We start from the raw sequence: 5517 nt of genomic DNA on the forward strand, positions 1-5517 counted from the left end.
ATATATATTTATATTTTGTGGAGGTGGGGAGTGTGTGGAAAGGAAGTTTTCTTACTGGTTTTAAAATGAGAAAACAATGTACCAAAGCAATATGTACTTTATATAGTCCACTATTATGGAATAACCCGAGACAATTTCACCTTGCTAAAATTTAGCTCCTCACATTTGCTTAAGAACTTCACTCTGTTGGTTATTTAACAAAAAATTAATCAGAATTATTTAAAAGGAAACATTGGATAAACTTAAAGATGAATTTGGGCACTTAAAGAAGACTGGCTTTTTTTATATAGCAGAATGTTTAAAAAAAAAGTAATTTCTACGTTTACAAGTGTTTTTTCTTCTACCTAGCAATCAAAATGTAATTATTCTATTATTTTTCTTCGAATTTAACATGAAAACTAGGTATGTAATTATAAAAAATTAGTTAGATTATTTGAAATTCCTCAAACTTTGCTTATTTTAAGGCATTCTTATTAGTAAAATAACTAAACTAAGTTAGTATATAATTTTAAATATAATAAATTTCAGTGGAATATTCAAACACCCATATCTGTGTAGCATGAAAAGGACTTTGTTATTTTCCGGTCCTAAAGGAACTCTAAGACAAGAGGGTTTTCATACAGGAGGATCCTGTACTTGCTTTCTTTATATTGAGTATAAGCAGAAATGCTTTTATAAATCAGTAACTCACTTCATGGTGACATTCCCATTTAATGCCTTACCCTGTAAGTCTATTATTTAGGGGGAAAGATTCAGAATAAATATTTTATTTTAAATCAAGTTATTGATAAAAGAAAATTGCCATTCTTTGTATTCTTAATTAACACATGAAATTAAGAAAATGTAAACACTTGGAAACCATGCGGACATCCCAATAAATTAACTTTTGGTATAAGGCACCCTGCTTAGTTTCATGGTGATTAATCCGTCCTACTGCCTGCAGAGCACATGCTGCCTGAAATCGCAGAGGTGAAACAATCGCCTCGTTCATGGATGTGCGGGCTCCCCAGCGCGGGTGCAGACGCGCAGTCCCATCTGCTCACTGTAACTGACTGTCAGGATGCTGTCAGACTGCTCACGCGTCTGCCAGGACTCTGACAAGAACTCTGTCTCCATTGTAAGGGAAGCGGTGCAGATCACTCTGCAGTAATTAATGAATACTTATTATGCATGTGATACTGTGCCCGGCGCTAAGGACGGTAGGAAGGAGAAGCAACGTCCCTTGTCACTCAAGAACAGTGACCACTGAACTTCAATGAGTCATATCTTCCTTTAATGGAAATGGAGACTGTGAACTGTACTCCTTACGAAATTTTGAAATCTAGCCACAAATATAATTGCACCACAAATTCAAAATTACCAATCCACTTGTGGATGCCTTAAAATTTATTTTAAATGGTATGGTACACTAGCATTTCTCTGACTTTCTTACAAAACATGTTTATTGAACTCCCTACTATGTTCCTAGCATTCTTTTAGATGCTGGGAATATAGTGAAGAACAAAACCATTTAGGCCTCTGTTTTCATGGTGCCTCTAAATTTGAGGGGAATGGGAAGAGAGGTTGATGGAGAAGAGAAAAGGAAGCAAATAAGAAAATACCACTTAGTGTTAAGTGTTATTTTAAAAAATATAATAATCTTGGGAAACTACTTTAGATTGGTCTTCGGAGAAGGCCTTTCTGGAGAGGTGATATAAACATGGACACTTACAGGAAGGAACCGTCCAGAGGAGTTCAGATGTATTCCAGAGAGGGCAAGCTCATTTTGAGGATAACACTGAAATAATATAATATTTGAAAATGCAGCATGAGCTGCTAATGAGCAGTATGGTAGGGATTCGAACTCATGAACTTAAATTCCACTACATTTCATTGATTTTTAAAAAAAATATATTTTTATTGATTTGAGAGAGGAAGGGAGAGGGAAAGGGAGATAGAAACATCAATGAAAAGAAAGAATCATTGATCGGCTGCCTCCTGCACACCCCCCTACTGGGGATTGAGCCCACAACCCGGGCATGTGTCCTGACCAGGAATTGAACCATTACCTCCTGGTTCATAGGTTGACGCTCAACCACTGAGCCACACCGGCCGGGCTCATTGATCTTTATGTCTAGGAAAAGATTCCCAATCGAATTGCAAAAAGAAAGTGGCAAATAGATATGATAAACACAAGTGTATTAGAATTCCAAGATGGTTCGGGGAGAAAAAACTAAATGTAAAAGAAATGTTGAGTCGAGTCCTAAGGAAAGAAAGGGAAAGACTATTCTCACCTAAGATTTCATGAAGAAAGCTGCATGGGCAGATTTGACCCCAACCTGGAGAATTTAACCTTCCCATCTGTAAAAATGTCTACGCCAGCCAGTTTCAATTATGCAAGCTTTTCCTTTGGTGCTCCTGTCCTTATTTTTCAGCAGTCAGTCTCTGAGCTCAGGTCTCTTACCTCTCTGTACTTGGACCCTAGAGTAATCATTGCTCCCTGGGTTGTTCAAATGCTTTAACTATTTAGCATTTAGAGCAACATGTTTCCCACTTCTTTGCAACCATTCAACAACTTGGATCCTGTTCTTTGATAGAGATGGCCCTTTGCATTTCTAATGACTCTTATTTTTTTGTGTGTTTAATTAGGTTTTATGAACAAATTGTAACTTCCTCTTTTGTATTCTATTCAGTTTTTTTGGCATCTCTGAATTAGGCCAAAGAGAATTTGACTGACCTTGCACTTGGGAACTTGAGTCAATTAAATCGCTTCTCCAAAGATGAAACAAAGACCAGATATAATTAGAATTTCCTTAGGATGTTGTTATAAGGCCTTATCACTATTTGAATGTTTTTGTAACTTGCCTAAAATTAAATAATTAAAAATAAATTGCCCGACATTTTCACCTTATCAAATGGTAATTGTTTAATGAATTATAAAAATTATGAATGAAACAATAATTGTTAGGGACATTGCAACATTTTACTTGTGAGGTCTTCCTGCCTGTTTTTATTCAAAATGAAGTAGAATGCTTCAAAAATCAAACAGAAATGAAGCCAATTTGGATTTTGGATGAATATAAGCAAATAAAATCAATATAAGGTAACTAGGTCAAAGACTGTATTTTAAAGCATGCAGCCCCCACTATATTTTCATTAGAAAATTAATATCAAAACGCTTTTGCAAAAACGTGTTTAAAATATAAAACTTTAAATCAAATAAACATATTTAAAATGACTGAAAACACTTTTAATTTTATTACAGTGATTTGTCTCATATTGGTAAATCTATTTTCTATAACTCTAAAAGAAAAAAAACCATATACATATTTATTTTTACTTAAATTCTTTTAAAAATATGGAATGCTTCATGAATATGTGTGTCATCTTTGTTCAGAAGCAATGCTAATCTTCTGTGTATGGTTCCAATTTTAGTACAATATGGGCTGCTGCAGAGAACACTAATATAAATATAATCCAAGTGTAAATGCAAAAATTATTTTTTGAAATAATTCATGTGAAATATTATTGTGAAATATCACAAAAATATCATAATATTGTGAAATGTTATGAAAATGAACATACCAACAGGTTAAGTCAGTACGTTATAGGATATGGGGTCTGACTTAACAGACATACTTGTTTTAAAATATTAATGCTAGAAATTATCACTTCCAAGTGGAGAAATCTTATACATTTATTTACTCCTATTTCCCAGAGTAGTTTTCTGATATCAACTTGCTCTATAAGATTAGCACTAAAATTAAAACCAATTTGCAGCCCCTTAGTTACTTAGTAGTGGTAAATTAGTGGTTATATTCTGAATAGTTATATTGAATGGGATTCTTGGGCTCATCTGGACCCACAGAGTTCTGCTTGATTTCTGATGTCTGCCCTGCGTGTGGGCAGAGAGAGCAGTAGTAAGCTTTCTACAGATTTACTTTTGATATCTAAGCTCCAAGGTCCCAGTGATTGCTCCTCACCTAAATTGTGTGGGAATGTTTCAGGACGACTAAAACATGGCAATTGTGCAAGTGACATCTCCACTCCTACTATGTCTTTCTTTGATAAGTGAAAGAAAAATATTCGTGAGTAATTTCCCAGGGAGTGGTACAGCTGCATGGACTTTTTGATACTACCACTGTGCAAAGCTTCATCAACTTTTAGGGAGAGGGGTATGCATCTTTGTTTTGTCCTGCTTCATGAAACTTTTAATATGGCAAGATATCGCTGTACAAGGCAAGAAAATGTATAGGTCATTTTACTGCAGATGAATTCAGAAAGTAATGGTAATAATGATAATCATTGCCTCAAAACTGTTTACTTAATGTTCAAGAGAGACTCATAGATCTTGTGAACATTGTATTTTTACTAGTAAGTGTGAGATGTGGTTTCTGTCTGAGAATAAAGTAATCTCAAAGTGTACTGACTGGGCTATTGAAATAATCTCAGGATATTAGGTACTTCTTGAACTTTTATATTAATTACTAGAGGCCCAGCGCACGAAATCGTGCGTGGGTAGGGTTCCTAGGCCTAGCCTGTGATCAGGGCCATCTTCTGCCACCTCACCAGTCTCCAGTTTTGCCTCCACCACCACCCACCTGGTTCCCCGTGGTTCCCTGTTCACCATGCTGCGATCAGAGCCTGCAGGCGGGGGAGAGGAGCCAAGAGGTCGGCCATTCAGCCCACTTGCCAGTCCCAGTCTGGCCCCACCACCACCCACGCGGTTCCCTGTGGTTCCCTGTACGCCATGCTGCGATCAGAGCCTGCGGGTCCTGGGGGGAGAGGGAGGGACTGAGAGGTAGTCAATGCACCTCATAGTGATGGTCGAGTGGTCATTCCAGTCATTATGATTACTGGCCTTTTATTATATAAGATGCTGCAACCTGAAGCTATATTATCTTATACCCATTCAGAGTTAACATCTCCATCTCTTCCTCTAGGCACCTATGAATCTATCTCTGTGTCTATTTCTCTATTGTGTTTTCCCCTACACACACACACACACTTTGACTAGAAAAACATAAAAGCGGTGGAATGCTTTTATATAGAGACTAGAGACCCGGCGCACAAAAATTTGTTCACTCAGTGGGGAGGGGGGTCCCTCAGCCCGACCTGTGCCCTCTCGCAGACTGGGACCCCTCTGGAGATAACGACCTCCTGGCTTAGGCCTGCTCCCGGGTGGCAGAGGGCAGGCCCAATCCCTAGGTGCAGCCCCTGGTCGGGCTCAGAGCAGGGCCGATTGGGGAGTTGGGGCGCCGCCCCGTCATGCACAGAGCAGGGCGGATCGGGAGGTTGCAATGCCACCCTCAGTCACGCTCAGGGTAGGGCCGATTGGGGGGTTGGGGCACCGCCCCCTGTCACACTCAAGGCAGGGTCGATGGGGAGGTTGCGGTGCCACCCCCTGTCACGCACAGAGCAGGGCCAATCAGGGGGTTGGGGCACTGCCACTGTCACTCTCAGGGCAGGGCTGATGGGGAGGTTATGGCTCCACCCCGTCACACACAGAGCAGGGCCCGTGGGGGGGGGGGTTGGGGC

General features: G+C 39.3%; 1 protein-coding gene across 1 annotated transcript in view; it reads left to right on the plus strand.

Annotated features, from left to right (window-relative positions):
* SEMA3D (sema domain, immunoglobulin domain (Ig), short basic domain, secreted, (semaphorin) 3D) overlaps window positions 1-5517 on the plus strand; it is a 145174-nt gene that overhangs the window by 48913 nt on the left and 90744 nt on the right. The gene's annotated exons all lie outside the window — the stretch shown is intronic.

Source organism: Myotis brandtii, unplaced genomic scaffold (genome assembly GCF_000412655.1).
Source record: "Myotis brandtii unplaced genomic scaffold, ASM41265v1 scaffold621, whole genome shotgun sequence".
NCBI classification, from domain to species: domain Eukaryota; kingdom Metazoa; phylum Chordata; class Mammalia; order Chiroptera; family Vespertilionidae; genus Myotis; species Myotis brandtii.